Source organism: Muntiacus reevesi, chromosome 11, assembly GCF_963930625.1.
Source record: "Muntiacus reevesi chromosome 11, mMunRee1.1, whole genome shotgun sequence".
Lineage (NCBI taxonomy): Eukaryota > Metazoa > Chordata > Mammalia > Artiodactyla > Cervidae > Muntiacus > Muntiacus reevesi.
In genome coordinates, this window is record NC_089259.1 from 38,227,867 (window position 1) to 38,248,705 (window position 20,839).

A 20,839-nucleotide genomic window follows, 5' to 3' on the forward strand; every position below is an offset into this window, starting at 1 on the left:
TTTGAAAAGCAAAAAGCCATAGAGTACAATATGATCAACTGAAGACTGGTCTGAACTCAGAATCAAAATTTAATCAAGCTCCCAAATATTTATATCTTTGGCATTGCAGCACCTTCACACTGAAACCTATTTATCCTAAATACCTTTTCATAACAAGTAATTTTCTGGATGTCACCACAGTTTACCAGGGTCAGCATCCAAATGTAGAACAAGTAATTTATTTGAATTAGTTTATTTGGTCAGAGAAAAGCTATATGACCTGGCATGAATCATATGATTATTAATTTAGTTGTGCTTGGGATCTAAAACATTTCTGCAATAGCAGGTGGTTTATAACAGTGAATTAAAGCACAAACAGTTAAGATCATGTTTAGAATATATCAAGTAAGAAACAGAATGTCCTTTTGCAAGGCTGTAGAGAATGGAAAAATAAAAGGCTACATCCTAAAATCCATTATGGACTTAAAATCTTATGAGGTTTAGAGGTTTGCTTTTGTTTTCTCTTTTCCCTTTTTGGGTTTGTTGCTTTTTGTTGTTATTATTATTATTATTGGTGTAATTATTATCATCATTTAATCAAATGGACTTAGAATTCCCAGACCTTAACCTGGAATAACCTGCCATTTTATTTTCTTTAAGCAGTCATTTATGAGAGCTTGTACTTGTTCTGGTCAGTCACCCAGAGTCAGACATTCTGGAGTGGGAAGTCAAATGGGAAGTCAAGTGGGCACTGCTGTTACTAAAATTAGTGGAAGCAATGGAATTCCAGTAGAGCTTTTCAAAACCCTAAAGGATGATGCCATCAAGGTGCTGCATTCAGTACGTCAGTAAATTTGGAAGACCCAGCAGAGGCCACAGGACTGGAAAAGGTCAATCCTCATCCCAATTCCCAAGAAGGATAGTACTAAAGAATGTCCTAACCATTGGACAATTGCATTCATCTCCCATGCTAGTAAGGTCATGCTTAAAATCTTGCGTGTTAGGTTTTGGTTTTATGCAAACCAAGAACTTCCAGATGTCCAAACTGGGTTTAGAAAAGCAAGAGGAACCAGAGATCAAATTGCTAATATTCACTGGATCATAGAGAAAGCAGGGGAAATCCAGAAAAACATCTACCTCTGTTTCATAAACTACACTAAAGCCTTTGTGTGGATCATAACAAACTGTGGAAAACTCTTAAAGAGATGGGAATACCAGATCATCTTACCATTTTCTCCTGAGAAACTTGTATTTGGGCTAAGAAACAATAGTTAAGAACACTGTTTGGAACAACTGATTGGTTCAAGATTGAGAAAGGAGTATGACAGGGACACCCACCCTATACACTGAGCACATCATGAGAAATGCTAGGTCGGATGAGTTACAGGCTGGAATGAGATAGGAGAAGCATCAACAACCTCAGATATATGGATGATACCAGTTTAATGGCAGAAAGCAAAGAGGGACCAAAGAACCTCTTGAGGGTGAAGGAGTAGAGTGAAAGAACTGGCTTAAAGCTAAATATTAAGAAAAGCTAAGATCATGGCATCTGGCCCCATTACTGCATGGCAGATAGAAGGGTAAAAGGTGGAAGTAGTGACAGATTTCCTCTTCTTGGGCTCTCAAATCACTGCGGATGGTGACTGCAGACGTGAAATCAGAAGACGTTTGCTTCCTGGCAGGAAATCTATGACAAGCTTAGACAATGTGTTGAAAAGCAGACATTACTCTGCAGACAAAGGTCAGTATAGTCAAAGCTACATCTTCCCAGTGGTCACGTAGATTGTGAGAGCTGGACTGTTCAGAAGGCAGAATGCCAAAGGATGAATGCCTTTGAACTGTGGTGCTGGAGAAGACTCCTGAAAGTTCCTTGGACAGCAAGGAGATCAAACCAGTCAATCTTAAGGGAAATCAACACTGAATATTCTTTTGGAGGACCAGAACTTAAGTTGAAGCTCCAGTATTTTGGTCATCTAATGAGAACAGCTGACTCATTGGAAAAGTCCCTGCTGAGGGCAGGAGAAGAGGGACATCAAAGGATGAGATGGCTAGATGGTATCCCCTGATGCAGCGGATGTGAACTTGGGCAAATCTTTGGGAGATGGTGAGGGACAGGGAGATCTGGCATGCTGCAGTCCACAGGGTTGCAAAGAGCCGGACACAACTGGGCAACTAAACAACAAATACTTATTCTGATCATCACAGCACCTTCCACCTCCTCCTGCACACTATCATTGCATGAGTGAGAAAGGAAAGATCACACACTTCCATGTCAATCTTACTTCTTTTAAAAAATGAAATAGGGCTATTAAAATGTCTTTCAAACAGATATTTAGATTAGTCTGTGCTGCCTAATGTAAGATAGATAAATGAATAATGTACTGCTCAGCAACAAACTAGCATGGAAAAGAGTCATGGAACAAAATTTAGAGTGGAGAAGACAAAATCTGTGTAATCTGAAGTGTGGAGACTTACATAGGGAAATTTCACAAATTCATTTGTTTCTTCTGGATAGAACTTAGACTCAAGCATCAATTGGCCAAAAAATGTAATCTAACCCGAGAGACAGAAACTTACATTAAAAAAAAAAAAAAAAAAACTACATGTTTTAGAAATGCATGAGCAACAGCTTGCAAAGGTTCTAAAGCAACTAGAAGGGAGTATGGAGCAGGGAGCCAGATAAGCATCTTGAGGACCTCAAAGAATGGTGCAGGTTGGTTAGAAAGATACTGGGACAAGTAGTCATGAGTAGGTTGGGCAAGGAACACTGTGTGACTTTTGCTTTACATTGCCAGATCTTCTACGGTCTGTCTATATTTTTTCAGAAAATATGCAAATACATGCAGAAAAGGATTATGTATTCATCTTCCTCTAAAATTTTAACTATGTGTACCACTTCTTGAAACTCCAGTACTTTGGCCACCTCATGAGAAGAGTTGACTTATTGGAAAAGACCCTGATGCTGGGAGGGATTGGGGGCAGGAGGAGAAGGGGACAACAGAGGATGAGATGGTTGGATGGCATCACCAACTCGATGGACATGGTTTGGGTAGACTCTGGGAGTTGGTGATGGACAGGGAGGCCTGGCGTGCTGTGATTCATGGGGTCGCAAAGAGTCGGACACGACTGAGTGACTGAACTCAACTGAACTGAACCACTTCTTTAATATTCAAATACCATTCCTAAAAACAGAAAATATATTTAAATATATGAGGAATTTTAGAATGCTTTCTCTTTTTTTCCCAAGCCTGTATTATGTACACAGTGTGTGAATTAAAAGTCTTCAAAAATCTACTGTTTATCACGCTTATGCTTTAAGAGATAGATAATAAGTTTCCATACAAATGCCCCTAAGAAAACTGATAGTGCATCCAGAAAAGGCATTTATATTTATGCTAATGTTCTTAGTCTGAGTCTATTGCAGTTATATAATGAAATGTGCCTTCAGATTTTTCTCTGTACACAGAACACCCCTGTGGACCCAGGTATTGTCTGTTACGGATGTGAACCTTCACTAGTCTCACTCAGGGCTAACTCAGGGCTAATTATAAGGATTATAATTGAGTGATTTTATTCCTTTTTCTGCCACCCAACAACTTGGTTTCCCTACCCAATTCTTCTTTTACTTCTCCCCTTTTCTCCTTTAATCTTTGTATTAATACCACTCAATCTTTAAAATCCAGTTTAAAGTATGACTTCCGATGCAATTATCTTTAACTTTTTCCTGGCACAGCAAGCTCAATGGCTTTCTCCTTATTGTTTCCACAATTCTTTACACATAGTTTAATTACATTGTATCAGTGCTTAGTCACAGGAATATTTGCTACAATATGATTGTACCACTATTTTTATTATTGACTCCTCAGTGTTACATATTAAGCCAACTTTAAAAACCAGCAGAAACAAATTAATGATGATTTTTTATTTACCATTTATGTGATACTTTGAAGTCTTCAATTTAAAGTATTTTCTTTTATATCAGACACAAAAAATATAGACTTTGAAAAAGTAATCAGCATATATTATTAAGTAGCTGAATAAAGCATCTTTGAGTTTATTAGTTAGACCAATGGGCGTAAAGCCATTGCATTGAAAAGGAACACTCCGTTGTTAAAAAAATTTATCTATTTATTAATCTATTTAATGACTACTGACTTCCTACCTTAGACTATGCTAGATTCGGAAGTTGCCAATTAATGACAAAGCTAGTCTCTCAAACAACTTGGATTGAGCAGTGGGACAGAGAAAGCTATTATAAAATAATCTTCATTTCTTTCAGAGTACTCCTTCCATAAGTATTTGTTTTTTAAATTTGGAAATTGTTATAAAACACAAATCATTTGTAGTGGTGTGGAGGAACCTAGGGTCTGTCATATCAAATGAAGTAAGTCAGAAAGTGAAAAACAAGTACTGTATATTAACACGTACATATGGAATCTAGAAAAAGGGTACTGACAAACCTATTTGCAGGGCACAAATTGAGATGAAGGCATAAACAGACTTGTGGACATGACATGGTTGGGGGAAGGAGAGAGAGGATGAATGGGGAGAGTACCACTGACATATATACATTACCATTTTACAATAGATAGCTAGCTGGAAGCTGCTGCATAGCACAGGGATCTCAGCTCAGTGTTCTGTGATGACCTAGACGAGTGGGATAGGCAGTGGGAGGGAGCTAAGAGGAAGAGACACATGTATACATGTGGCTGATTCACTTGCGGTACAGCGGAATCTAACACAACATTGTAAAGCAATGATACCCCAATTTTTAAAAAAAAGACCTCCAGAATTTATGTCAATCATATTTCAATAAAATGAATAAAAAATAAGAATCATTGTATATGATGAAACTTTAAAAAATATAATTTATCTTGGCCCTAAATTTAGTCTGGGACAAACAGACTCCTATTTCTGCTTCTCCTGGAGGCTTCAACTATTTATCCCACAAGCAGACAATGAGCAAGATCTGTCATTTTAGAATGCATTGAACCTGCAGCTCCCATGAGTTACTGTGTTGAGACTGGGGAAATCTGCTCTGTGTTCTGTGAGAGAATTACAACATATTGCCGCCTGAAGCAATGTTAACTTTTAATGTCTTTGTTGTCGTATCTTAAGCTTTTTTTTCCTCCCATCATACGGATTAATTATTTTTCTCTGCCCTTTCCCACATTACTTTGTATTGCACTCTCTAATCTTTTCTAGATATTATCAGCAATCTCAAGAGAATGCTGCTTAAACTTATACCCCTTTCAGAATTTTCAGTTAGGAAGAGTACTTGTGTTACAATGATGAATACAATCTTCTTGATGTAAGATCATTTGAACATTTCTGTCTGTAAGAAAACTCCTTTGTTTTAAGGTAAAAAGTAGCCTGGACTTGAAAGTATAAAAGACTTGGACTATTTGGGCCCTGCCATTAAATAAATGAATGTCATCTTATAGAACCCATATCATTGCCCTGGGCTTCAATTTCCTCACCTACTTCTGGATTAATACTTTGCTTTGCTCAGAATTTTTTTGTTTTTTGTTTTTTAATATTTTTAATTGGAGAATAATTGCTTTACATATTGTATTGGTTTCTGCCACACAACAACATGTATCAGCCATAAATATGTGTATGTCCCCTGCCTCTTGCATCTCCCTCCCAACCTCCCCCATCCCACCCCTCTAGTTTGTCCAAGAGAGCACCTGGGTGAGCTCCCTGTCTTATTCAGCAGTTTCCCACTAGCCATCTATTTTGCACATGCAACGTACATGTTTCAATGCTAGTTTTTTAATGCTACAGTTTATCATAATGAATACACTCTAAACATTTTGTCTTAAAAAAGAACTTGCATGTTTCTTAAGATGGCTAAGTTGAATTTACTGACAAGGCCTCTCTCAATGTCTGTTACTTGGTCTGGATTCCTAATGTGTTTTCTTTTTGTTCTTTCTTATTTATGAATAACCTAATTACATATGTGATGGCCTTAACTGCAATTAAAAAATTAGTGAAAAAATGAGTGAAAGTGTTAATTGCTCAATCGTGTCCAACTCTTTACAACCCGGTGGACTGTAGCCCACCTGGCTCCTCTGTCCAGGGAATTCTCCAAGCAAGAATACTGAAGTGGGTATCCATTTCCTCCTTTAGGGGATCTTCCCAACCCAAGGATCAAACCTGGTCTCCTGCATTGCAGGCAGTTTCATCTGAGTCACCAGGGAAGCATCTACATAAATAACATACAGTACTCAATTGTAAGCACAAAACATTTTCTCACATGGCAGAGATGCTTGTGAAAAGATCTCAATATTCTTAAATGTTTTTTCATCTCCATGGTATGTTATACATATTTTCTAGGTTATTTCTAGCAATAATCTCATGAATAACAAGTTATCACCATTTTACAAATGAGAAAGCTGAGGTTCAGGGTGAAATTAATAGTTAGGAAGAAATGATCCTGTTTAACTTAATGTAATTGTACCACACCAGAAAATTTCCCAGGAGATCAGACAAATAATATTGCTTTTAATGTGTAACTTAGGTCATCCATGAAATTAATGTGATTCTTTCTGAGAAACAGTTCTGTCATTACACTTTTAGTGACACAAACATTGAAAAATATTACTCAATACAGCTAGTCAAAATTAGTAGGCAAATTCCCTAATTTTACTTTTGGCTTTATCAATGGTTCATTCCTTCCTTCATTTATGTATTAATATGCTTTCAAATTAGCTTGATTCATCCCTTCAAATTTAGAAGGATAAAATCTATTTACTTTTCAGATATATTGCAGTAAAGGGCTCTTTATATCCTTTCCTGATTCACAAAAGATAAGTTTCTAGGGTCAGAAAGCAAATAAATAAACTAGCATGGTTTGCTACTGTCAGATGGACATATATGGCAGCATATTTCCTGCCAATGCTGACAGATGTAACCACCCAGAACTCCTTCCTTTCCTCTCTTCACCTGGCCCCAGTAAGAGCAAATCAAGACCTGTCTGTGCTTCAACATATTACCTCTTGTCACACGTCTAAGGTGAAGAATGATGCTCTTCATCCTCTATAAACATTCACTTGTTAGGAGAGAAGAGCTTTCAGTAGTTATGTTTTTTACTCCTTATTTTTCATACTAGCCAAAGCTTTACTTTGAATCTTTTTTTTTCAGATATATATCTATCTAAAGCAATTTTATGACACCCATCACTGGTTGGTATCACTTTTAAATTATGAAAGTATGACAAGGACAGAATTTATGCCTAATTAAACTTAATATCAGTCATCTCTTTCTTGTTTAACCTAAAGAAAACGCAAGGTATTAAGGAACCAACTTGTTCTGAAAACTTGCATGCATGCTAAGTCACTTCAGTCGTGTCTGACTCTTTGTGACCCATGAACTGCACCCCACAAGGTTCCTCTGTCCATGGGATTCTCTAAGCAAGAATACTGGAATGGGTTGCCACGCCCTTCTCTAAAGGATCTTCCTGACCCAGGGACTGAACCTGTGTCTCCTGTAGCTCCTGCATCGCAGGCAGATTTCTGAATACTTAGAAGAAATTAAAAGTTTGTGAGAAGTGGTGAAGAGAAAAAAATTAAATAAGTTAATTGATTTCCATACGTTTTTTCATAAAACACCTAGTCACTATAGTTATTTCCATGTAGGTTGTATATGTGTTGTATATTATTGTTCAAAATTAGTTCAGATTAATTAACTAGACAGCATTAAAGAATCAGCCCAAACAATATCTTAATTTCCAAAATATGAGTCATCTGAAGAGTTAAAGGAAAAAGTAACAGAATGCTTGCTACCATGCCCGACTGAATATGGGTCTTTAGTTGTAATTTGCACAATTATCCCAAATTATTTTTTGAGTCATTTTTGTTTTTAAATACTAAATAACAGTGAATCCATATTCTCAAGAGGGTAAACTGGATGCATTTCATAACCACTAAATATCGTGGCTTCCCTGGTGGCTTAGTGAAGAATCTGCCTACATTGCAGTAGACCCGGGTTCAATCCCTAGAGAAAGAAATAGCAAACTACTCCAATACTCTTGCCTGGGGAATTCCGTGGACAGAGGAGCCTGACAAGCTATAGTTCATGAGGTGTCAGAGTCGGACACTAACGAATGCCTAACACTTTCACTTTCTAATGTCATCAAAGCAACGGCATCTGCTACCCCTGGAGACAAGAAAGATAAACTGAATTTAAGTATGTTCAGGTCTTTGCTATTCATGACATATAATTACAACATAGGAAATCTCTAAAGTCAACTGGGTAAATGACTAGAGAAGGCATCTCAAATGTAACAGACATATATATTCATCTGAAGACTTTAATATATACTTACTGGATACCTAACATGTCTAAGGAATATGATAGGTATAATGAAAAATGAGTGTATAAATAACCTGTTTTCTTTCCTCAAGCGTCTTTCAATCTTGTAAAGTAGAAAAGGATGTTAAAAATTAATTTTGTAACAAGGTAGAAGATCCTACAGGGCTTCTTAATCAGTTCTTAGCTGTAAAACAATAAACGTATTGTTGGCCGCCCAGTATTAATTTATGACAAACCCAAAGCATTTTTCAAGCTACATTATTCTTTATTAAATTTAATAACCTAACAACTACTAGTGTATCACCCCTACCTTTCTTGTGCTATTATTTGTTGATATAGATCATTGACCTCAGCTGCAGTAATTCTTTCTGGTTTTGATTAAATTTTTGGAGGAGGACCAAAAGGAGTCTTTGTTTGAAATACACAGTGAATTAGAAGAAGTGGGAATACAAAGCACATTTTGGATTCTTTCTGATTTTACATCTTATCCTCCTAAGGTCATTTCTGTATAGCGTAGATTTCAGTCATCCTGGCAGAGTAATAACTGTTAAGGAAGTTCAAAGCAAGAGATTTTTGTGCATACACCTTCTGTGGGTTGCATTCATGTTGATGGCATGAATGTATTCCATTTCAGCTGAGTTTTACTAATTTCGATAGTCCCAGGATGCAGATGGGTCCTGGTAAACTCCCTAAATTAACATTTTAGGAAAGTGACTTGTTCACGTCAATATGTCTGTGTGCTTAGTCGCTCAGTCATGTCCAACTCTTTGTGACCCCATGCACTGTACCCCACCAGGCTCCTCTGTCCATGGGGATTCTGTAGGCAAGAATGCTGGAGTGGGTTGCCATGCCCTCCTCCAGGGGATCTTCCAAATCCAAGGAGCAAACCCAAATTTCCCACATTGCAGGCGGATTCTTTACCTTCTGAGCCAACAGGGAAGCCTAAGAATACTGGAGTGGGTAGACTATCCCTTCTGCAGGAGATATTCCTGACTCAGGAATCTAACTGGGGTCTCTTGTACAGAAGATGAATTCTTTGCCAGCTGAGCTACTGGGGAGTCCTGGTAGTATAGCCAATGTCATGTCAGTATAGCCAACGACAAGCCTGAAACTAGAAATCAGATTATATAGAAGTGAATGGGTATTAGACTTGGAGTCAGTGCAGAGTGCAAATCCTGTTTCTGAAACTCACAAAGCCTCTGACCTTGGGCAAGTCTTTGAGCCATATGTCCTCATTTACAAAACCAGGGATTCTCAGAGAGTTGTGGAAATGTAGTGGAGTAATGGCTGTGCAGTGTCTGTGTCTGATGCAGGCTAGACACTCATAAAATGTTCACCCCTTATTCTTTTCTAGTTCTAGATCAGTACTCTTCATGGTATGCCACTGGTCTCAGATGGATGTGGATTCAGGTGACTACAGAGTCATATTTTACAGCTCCTCCTCCCTGGACATAGAGCATATGCATCAGTATATGCATCCCTAACAACCTTGTTCAAGAATGATGAAATGTTTTTTCTTTATTTTTTATTCTAAAACAATATCCTCCTTATCTACCCTTAGTATAGGTGTGGTGTGGAGGACTGACATGGCTTAAAATAAAAACTCTGTGACTTTGTCTGGCCAGGGGTAAGACAGGACAGCTTTCTTTGTTATAGAAACATTAAACTGCAGAAAAATCACAACATAATTGTGGATATGGCATAATGAGGAAGGGTAATGAATAAGCTCTGGGAATTTTTGAACCTGTGTTGCTTACCTCTTTCAAAATCAAAGAATATCTCTACCATCCAGTTATGACATACTCAGAATTTAGTTCTTTTTAGTTTTGAACTCAATATAATGTAGATAAGTCAGTCATAATCACCTCTAATATATTCCAATGTACTTGTCTCTTTTACATTCTCACTTATTTTTGCTAATTTGTCTTATATTGAGCAGACATTTTTACATGTTTTCTGCCTTTTAGGGTCATTTTGAAAAGATTCTTCCAGTGTGACATTGACAATCATATTGTAGCATATAAATGCATCAAATCAACATTTGTGCACCTTCAATTTACACAATATTATATATCAAATATATTTCAATTAAACAGGGTTTATTCTTAAAGTTCATGTCTATGTATGTATGATTTTTTATAGTGTTAATCTGAGTTGAGAACAAAGGGAATATTATTTAACATGTAAAAATTCTAATCTTCTCTTGCTATAATATTTTTTATATTTTAAGTTAAGAATTTCAGAGTATCTCTTTATACATTTTTCCTTCATATATTTAAATATAAAGAGTTCAGAGTTTGAGAAGTATGATAACCAAAATATTTATGTAATAAAATAGGTATCAAGTTCAAAATAAGCAACCTAACTTTTAAATTAAATACATATAGTTTCAATAAGTTAACAGTATTACAAATATATTAGTACTACTTACTAATATATTTAAATATATCTGTATAATATATTAAATTCCTCAGTGTTGTTGTTATAGTAGATAAGTTGTGTTTTACTCTTTGTGACCCCATGGACTGTAGACCACAAGGCTCCTCTGTTCATGGGATTTCCCAGGTAAGAATACTGAAGTGGGTTGCCATTTCTTTCTCCAGAGTATCTTTCCAACCCAAGGATCGAAACCCACATCTCCTGCTTGGCAGGTGGATTCTTTTCTGCTGAGCCGTCTAGGAAGCCCTAAATTCTTCAGCATAATCTACAAAATTTCTATCAGTATTTAATATGAAATATAGTTCACACTTATTGAGCGCTTATCATGCACCAGTCATTCTTTTAAGTCTGTTATTTGTACTAGTTCATTTAATATTCCTAGTGGTCTATTAATATCTCCATTTGCCAAATGAGAAAACTGAGGTGCAAAGAGGTTTAAAAAAATGTAGACATGTCATATATTTAGTATTTATAAATAGTGATTGAGATTCAAATTTGACTATGTGGTTCCAGAGTCTAGGCTTTTAGATACTGCGCTAAAGTAAGTTAATTATCACAGTGAAGCTATTTTATTTAACTATTTTAATCAACCAATAATATCATTCTCTAGTGGACTCTAGCACACTTATAAATAGAGTGAAATTTTACCTCTTCTAAATAAACACTCATTAGATCAATGTAGCCAAGTTTATAAATGTATTGGTTTTTTAAAGATTTAATTTATAGATCAGTTGCTCAAATATGGAAACAATATTATAAATGGTGGTTATATACCAATGATAGTTACAAAGTCCTGTCTAATCTAATATTAACTAAGCAGTCATTAAGGCATTAATGTTCCTGTATCCTGGCAACAGGGAAGCAAGTAGGAACAGAACACAGACACATTTCTTCCCTCTTCTAAGGAGGAACAGGGTTGACTCAGGCAAAAGTTTAAAATAGTTGAAGTTTGACTTTGGTACTTCCCAAATATCCCCAGCGTCCTCAAGCTGTTTTAGACCATGGTATTTCATTTTCATGGCAATCAAAAATTTAATTTCCTTAAGTCAATTGATCTTTGCTATGTGTTAGGTACGGAACATGGAATTTAAATGAATAATAATATATAAATGATATTTGTCCCATGATGGACCCGAGATATTTGTATTACAAAAAGTTATCCCTTTCCAAGATCAGTAGTAAATTAATTGAATTTGGTCTCTAAGTGAGGAGAGACAAATTCAGATGACCCCAGAGGCAGATTTTCTTGTTGCTTTAGGTAGTTTCATAAGAACCTGGCTCAACAGACTCAATGAGATGAATGGAAGGGCAGGCTGACATGGAGCTTCCAGAAGGCATCACCCTCCAAGGCCATCTTGCTGACAGGAAATTCTAAATGTACACAGTTGTCTAGACATTGTCCCTTGGTCTCTGCTGTATAAAGCATTGATGGGGTGGGCAGCATCCTCATGGGGCATTTTCTCTGTTGTGACTGATCTGGCTATGTGTAACCTATGCATCCTTCTCTGTGGAATAACAAGAGTTTGGGAAACCTGGGTAGTAACTAACTCTTTCCCTGAAAACCTAATACACTGCAGTGTGCCTCTGCATATGTGTGTGTGTGTGCACACATGTGCATGTGTGTATGCATGCTCCTGCGTTCATCTGTGCATCCTCTGCACTACAATAGGACAAAGGCTTATGCTGTGGGGAAGGGCATTTTGAACTGTCCTCCAGCTACCTCTCGAGTCAGGTCCCCTGTACATTCCAAGGTTTTTTGTGTTTATTGGAAATATGGATATATATATGTATATATATATATATATATATATATACATATATATATATATATATTTACCAAAGCCACAGTTTTTCTAATTGCACTAGTGTGAATACCAGCAACTCATGTCATCTGTTGCAAGGGAGTCAGTACAGGGGACAAGAGCACTTTGTCCACAGGAGATCATTTACAAATCAGTTGTTTAGATGTCTGGTGTTTTGTTAATGAAGAGAATGCTTTAATATTATTATTTTTCCCAGATGAAGTAGATGCTTTGGGATCTTCTTGGTGTCACTTGTCTTTGCCAAGTAGTAGGATATTATGCAGGTAGTTTTATCAAAGTAATTAGGTTGTTAGATATGCTCTGTGTGTAGCAGTTAATGTGATATATTAGTTAAATTGTAGCCCCAAAGGCTTGTGGGATCAGAATTGCAAACATAATCTGAGTTTCCAAGTCCCATGAATCTACCCCTTTAGGATATACTATTTCGTCTATAGTGAGAAAGAAACACTGTAATAACTAACAGATTATCATCATAAGAGTCTGAGCTGATTCTCCTGGAGGAAACACTTGTGTGAAGACGTTCAGTGTTTAGAGAGCACATTTGGATGTGATGGAATTTTTCCACAACCCCCAGACATGCCAATCAAAGATAACACAATGCAACTACCTCTGAGTGACACTTCAAGCTGCATTCATAAGCAACCTGACTCATTCAAAGTCAATGAAGAGACAGGACTTACAAGCCCATGCTGAAAAGTTATTGAAATGTGACTGACATCTCAAAGAATCGGTGTCAAAAGGCTTACAGGACTCAGTGCTGAAACACAGCGGGGTTAATCAAAGCTGTGGCAGTTGGGTACCACAAAGGTATTCTCTAGGTTGAGTTATTTATTTTATTTAACTCATATCACCCAGTGGGTCTATTGCCACCCTTCTACTTTCCTCCTCTCGCATTCAAGTCCCAGTTTGATTTACTGGTTGTAAACCTTTACTTTGATTACCCTTTAAAAAGGAGGAAGTGTTAGTGAGACTTCTGTGGATTAACACTGGTATTATATTACATCTCTTTCTTTTCCCTCACTTCCCCATGGAAATATTATGTTCCAATACAGGATACGTCTTAGGAGAGGAGGATGGAGTGGCATATTGACAACCCTGCTAAAAGTTTTCACTAGTACACGAGTTAGATGACTTACTGAAGCCCTATGTTGTTGTTGTTTGTGGTTGTTGTTTAGTCCCCAAGTCAAGTCCAGCTTTTTGCAACCCAATGGATTCTAGTCTGCTGGGCTCTTCTATGGGATTTCCCAGGCGAGAATATTGGAGTGGGTTGCCACTTCCTTCTGTAGGGGATCTTCCCGAATGAATGATCAAACTCACATCTCCTTCATTGGCAGGCAGATTCCTTACCACTGAGCCACCAGGAAGCCCAGTGAAGACTTACCTACTCTCAGAAAGACTCAGGAAGGGGATGGCAGAGATAACTTTGATCTTAGTCTATTAAGTCATTTTGTCTCTTCTTAATAGTGGACATATTTTACTGCTGAGTGATAACCACTAGACTATTTTGTTTTGTTTTCCTTTTATTACTTAATGCCACCTCAGGACACAAGTCAATCCTCTGAGAAAAACCATATCATAACCATGAATAATAGTTATTAGTAGTTCTGTTTTATACACATATATTTTATGAGGAATGTTTTCATAAGTCCTCTCCAAAATCATTGTAAAATACAGAAGGTATATCATAATCATCTGACAGTGTAGCTAATAACTATGCCTAACAATAGTAAGGAAGAAGGAGAGAAAAACTTCTCTGAGATGAACAGAATCTGGCAAATGCTATAATTATGTTCATGGTAATTATGCTCATGGTTGAAAATGTGCAAGCAGTTATGAGCTATGTTTATACATGTTAGAAGATAATAATGCATGATGGAAAATGTATGCATGAAAAATATGTGTGTGCATTTCATTCAAATTTGTTGGTCTTATTTTAATTCTGAATTTTGGTCTGATAAATATATTTGCTTTGTTTCCTTTGTGAATCTATTAGTAATGATTCATTAGTTAAAGTAGTATAGTCACAAATTTCTATATGATTGACTGCCAAGTCAAACATCTGCCCTTCCCTAGAATCAATTTATCTATCTGTCTATCCATCTATCTATCTTTTTTTATATGTAAATATTCCCTACTACGGAGGATACATATGTACAGATTATATATGCATTTCTTATAGCTAAAAGATCTAGAAAAGAATTTTGCTTTTCTATCCTGCCAGACAAGTCTACAAAAGAACACTACAAAATAAGTGCTAGGTCTGTTAGTGTCAAGTAAATGATCTATTCTGGAATCAGTCCACAATTTATATTAAAGTCTCTCACAACAATACAAGGGAAAAAAAGAGAAAAATGACAAGAAAATGACTGCATTCCTTGTTATTAATAATTTTAAAAATATCAAAAAGGGATGAAAGTTCGACTTGGGAAAGATCACCTTGGAAAGAAAGTATATCAAATATGACTAGCAATGGGCTTTTCTTTCATGAAGAATAATGGTTTAATGTTTAATTAATCTTATCCATTTCTGCATTTATGGGAAGGCAGAGAAGAGTCTGCTTTATAATGTAGAAAATTAAATATTAAAAACTTGGTGCCTACCAGACTTACATTTTCTTATTATGAATGAGCATTTTCACTTTCTCCACACACAAAGAAAGAAACAGGAGATAGATATAGTTACTTAGCTCCGCAGGAAAGGATTATTTCAATGTATCTCTGATACCATCTTGCTGGTAGAAACAAAACATGTCAAAGATGAACAAATGTATAAAACCAAAACAGAAAAATGCAGAAGTATAAGATGAATATCATATATTATATAATCCTTAATTCTAAATGTAGCAAACAAAGCAATCCTTCAGCTTTTTTTTTTTTAATGTATGAATTATCTAAAATGCATAGATCTAATACTGCAAAATGGTATATTGCTTACAGGATATTACAATAGTTTTCATATTTTATTATGCTCTTTCCAGTGATAAAACTGAAGTAAGGTATTAATTTAAAATAATAAAATGCTGCCAGATTAAAACACAGAAATAACAATTGAGAACAATGAAAAGAAAGATCAGATATTTAAATATTTAATTCAAATTGTGTCTATTTCTGTTACTTATAGTTTGGGCCAGATGATATATTTTGCAATTTAATATGAAATTTTAACCTATGTTTTAAACTTCATTTGGACCTTTGGTCTCCAATGTGTTGCTTATCAGAGGGATTGTAAAAAGGGTCAAGAAAGTATTTGTATCAAAGGAGTCCCACCTATTTGGAGATGGATGTGAAATAAATTCATCTCCACTGATCGTCAGAGATTCTTTATCCCTCTGTGTCCGGTATATCACTCCTGGAAAATGGAACTGATTTGAAACGAAAAAAAGGCATACTTTACAAACATTATTGCTAAACTTAAAGGATCAATATGTGCAATTTAACTTGGCAAATTATTCTAAACTTTTTGTGTGCATTTCTGAACTTGTTGACATCTTGATTTTTGACACTACAATTTGTTGCCTCTAAGGTTAAGCTAGAATAGAAAAAAAAAATTACATTCATAAAATATCAGCAATTATTTTCACTCATGATTTTTTTCACCATCACTATTAGAAAGAATTAATAATAATTATAGGAAAATTCAACAGAAAAATTAACAGAAGTTCATACAAAGTTGGGACAGTAAAGACATTCTGAAGAGACTATGAATACCTCTTTATCTTATTTTCACACATCTTTCAGTTCCACAGCAATGATCATGTTCAGCTATGGAATAGTATTTTGTACAATGGGTGGTTTAGACATGTGCCTCTGAGAGATTATGGATATAGTAAACAGAAGATTCCAGCTACAGTAGGTTTTGCAGTGGCTTGTGTATCATTCTTGATTAGGTTGCAGGAAACTACTTTTCAATGAAAACTCAACTCCTGCCCACCCAACTATTTGCACGTCTGAGTCTGTGTGCCCACATCAAGTTCATATCTGGAACTTCTGCCATTCTCAGGAAGAGATGCTCTCTTTTCACAGAGACTACAAACACAAGTGTTGAATCCAGTTGAATTACCTACTAAATTCCTTTCTGTACTTAATAGATGGGCTTCCCCGGTGGCTCAGATGGTAAAGAATCTGCCTGCAATGCAGGAAACCCAGGTTCAATCCTTGGGTTAGGAAGACCCCCTGAAGGAGCACATGGCAACCCACTCAAGTATTCTTGTCTGGAGAATTCTATGGACAGAGGGGGCTGAAGGCTATAGTCCATTGAGTTATAAGAGTCAGACCTGACTGGGTAACTAGCACACACAGACACCTATAGATATAACATACATGCTAATTGGTAAATTGAATGAAAGTGTAAGAAATCAGAGAGTTATAAAATTAAAGTTGATATTCTGATCAGCGGAAACAAGGAAAGAATAGATATTACTTCAGCTTTAATTTTTTTTGTAACCGATGCCCCCATTGAACCATGTTGCCTAGTACCATCTCATCTCGAGGAATATATTTGAATTACTTAAAACATATTTCTCATCCCCCTTCCCATTTTCTAGCCTACAATGAAAAGATTATACCTTTCAAGAAATTTTTTTTCTGATTTCTTCAGCTAGAAATATTTTCAGTAAAGTTCAGTCGTTCACTCATGTCCGACTCTTTGTTACCCCATGGACTGCAGCACACCAGGCCTCCCTGTCCATTGCCAACTCCCCGAGTTTACTCAAACTCATGTCCATTGATTCCATGATGCCAACAAACCATTTCATCCTCTGTCGTCCCCTTCTCCCCCTGCCTTCAATCTTTCCCAGCATTAGTGTCTTTTCACATGAGCCATTTCTTCACATCAGGTGGCCAAAGTATTGGAGTTTCAGTTTCAACATCAGTCCTTCCAATGAATATTCAGGACTGATTTCCTTTAGATGGACTGGTTGGATCTCCTCGCAGTCCAAGGGACTCTCAAGAGTCTTCTCCAACACCACAGTTCAAAAGCATCAATTCTTCAGTGCTCAGCTTTCTTTATAGTCCAACTCTCACATCCATACATAACTACCGGAAAAATCATAGCTTTGACTAGACAGACCTTTGTTGGTAAAGTAATGTCTCTGCTTTTTAATATGCTGTCTAGGTTGGTCATAGCTTTTCTTCCAAGGAGCAAGTGTCTTTTAATTTCATGGCTGCAGTCACCATCGGCAGTGATTTTGGAGCCCCCCAAAATACAGTCTCTCACTGTTTCCATTGTTTCCCCATGTATTGGCCATGAAGTCATGTGACTGGATGCCATGCTCTCAGTTTTCTGAATGTGGAGTTTTAAACCAGCTTTTTCACTCTCTTCTTTCTCTTTCATTAAGAGGCTCTTTAGTTCTTCTTCACTTTCTGCCATAAGGGTGGTGTCATCTGCATATCTGAGGTCATTGATATTTCTCCTGGCAATCTTTATTCTAGCTTGTGCTTCATCCAGCCTAGTATTTCTCATGATGTACTCTGCATATAAGTTAAATAAGTAGGGTGGCAATATACAGCCTTGACGTACTCCTTTTCCTATTTGGAACCATGTGTTCCCTGTCCAGTTCTAACTATTGCTTCCTGATCTGCATACAGATTTATCAAGAGGCAGGTCAGGTGGTCAGGTATTTCCATCTCTTTAAGAATTTTCCAGAAGGTTGACAATTGAGTTTAGTCTTTCACTATCTATGCAGAATAAAAGTTTAGCTCAAAGACTGTTCAAAGACACAGTTTCACTGTGATTTGGTCAATTTAAATTAAGATATGAGGACTTTCCTGGTGGTCAGGAATTGGCCTTCCAATGCAGGGGACAACGTTTCTATCCCTGGTCTGGAAACTAAGATCTCACATGCTGTGGGGCATGTGCCACAACAAAGACCCAGTGAGGCAAAATAAAAAATTAAATTAATTAATTAACTGAGATATGAAAAGCCCGTATGTGAAACAGAAGTTATTACACAGTTCATGGCAACAATGAAAAATAAAAGCAGAAATTTGAAACAATTTAAGTCTGTAAGAATGGGTTAAAATCAACAACAGAGAAGTTAATAATAATTCATGCCAAGTACAGAACATAGCATTAAAAAAGTGACCTTAAATATATGACTACAAATATGGCTGACAAAGTATATGTCAAAAAAATTGAGGTCCCTACTGTATCATGAGGTCAATAACATTCAAGAAATCAACACAAGGTGTGTGTCAGACAGAAAGAAAATGTTAGTCTTGATCCTTTATTCCACTTAAACTCAATGCGTTCCTGAGGGACCAACTCAGATAGAATGACATCCTGACTACTTTATGTGTTCTCTGTATCCCCGCAATATTCATTTTATATACCAGTGCTTAAGATGGTATTTTCCTGTAAGATATTTCAGTGATACTTCTCATAAGATCAATTCATAGATTGGTACCTATATCATGAAAACCAAGACTTCAAAAGTCTGTATATTCAGACCACATATAAGCAAGCTTATGCCCATATAAAAATCTGTGTATCAAATTTTATGAACAAGGAATGCAAGATCTCAAAATAAATAAATAAACTGGGATATAAGATTTGGATCTATCTACAATAAAAGAGGGATAAGTTGCTTCAAAATTTTGGTGGGTCTTAAGATTCAGAAAAGTTCATCTGTTATTATTTCAGAGGCTAGAGAGAAGAACAGCAGATACAAATAACAGAGTAGATTTTAGCTTGACTGGTAACTGAAGCCCCATAGTGAAATAGGCTCATCCTTAGAAACGACGAGTTTCATATATCCGGATAAACTTGCATAGAGGCTGAATGACACTGAAAGGAATTCTGGGTCAGAATTCCTACATTGCTTGGAAAGCTGGACTACATGACTACAAAATGTCCTTCAACTCTACAATTTTATAATTTCAAATTTAAATTCTATGTCATAACATTAGAGAAAAACACAACCCCTTTTCATTAGTTCATTGCTCTATAGAACACTGGTCTATATCAGGGAAATGAAAGATTTGCCCAGGAGGAGAATTGGAATTAACTCAGATTTCCTGGAAGGCAGTCTGTGTTTTATCTAATGACTGCATTGCCTCTTCTTGTGTTGCTCATTTAGAAATGAAAGGTTATAAAAAGACATTACAAAGATAATATCTTAATAGTCAAGGTTAGACTAGTCATGCAATAAACTAATCAAAAACTAGAAAGAGGGACTGTTTCATGAACTAACTTAGTTCAGGGATACATGAAGTCTCATGTATTCCTTTAAAAGGCCCACTGTGAGAGTATTATGGAATAATTTCTACCTAAAGACACCTGTGAATGTTCATAGCCAGATGGGTCTCTTAAAAGATGTATAGAAATGAAATGTATTAAGGCGGGAGAGGAAAATTCAAGCTCTTGAAAATTTGCTTTGTTGAAAATTTATTTGCATCAGTATACTTTGATGATTTTAAAGTATTTATATCCAATAATTATATTTTCATGTTGAGCAACTGAACTTCTACAGAAGTGACTATTTTTAACAAAATCTTCTAGGACAACCTCCAAGTATTTTCAGAATAACTATGAAAGCCAATGTTGACAAAAATACACAATTTAAAAAACAAAAGCTCTAACAGTGGTATACTCTTCTTTTTCCATTTTCAATATAGCAAAGATTAGGATTCAGGAGAATTTAAAATTCAGAATACTCCCTGAGGTTCTTAGATATAGGTCATTTCACTTAGATAAAAACACAAACTTGTAATAAGTAATATAATTCACTCTTTATCACAGAATTAGCTGTTTTAATAATCTAGAATAAGTCCTTCTTTTTGGCACACTAATTCATGACAGCTCATCTACATGCCCACCCCAGGGGGACCTGGAATCACTAACCCTGTGGCTTACATAGCATTACGATGACCCTAGAGAATCAGAGCCACTGAAATTGTGGTTCCACAGCCAATCTCTGGCTGTGTTTTCCTTTAACATATGCGTGCTTATTCATTTAAAGTTTTTTCCCCCCTCTCTTTTTTATTTTTAACTCAAAAGCACATTTTTAAGAAATATAAGGTTGAATTTCAGGGTGGCTTGATGCTACAACACATTTGAAAATATTACCAAATAGCAGCATATAGGAACTGAGCAACAGGCTTGAAAGCAAACAAGACATCTATAAAGACACTCTAGGAGCTTCTAAAACAATGCAGAAGTGGCATCTGGCATGGGTGAGATGGCAATTTAAGCTCTTCAAGTCCTCATCCAAATTGATGTTTAAAACTCTTTCAAACAACTGATTACTTAAAGAGAAAAAGAAATCATGTTGTGTTGTTTGATTT

General features: G+C 36.2%; 1 protein-coding gene across 1 annotated transcript in view; it reads right to left on the reverse strand.

The window, feature by feature from the left end:
- PCDH9 (protocadherin 9) overlaps window positions 1-20,839 on the reverse strand; it is a 202,952-nt gene that overhangs the window by 77,445 nt on the left and 104,668 nt on the right. The window lies entirely within an intron of this gene.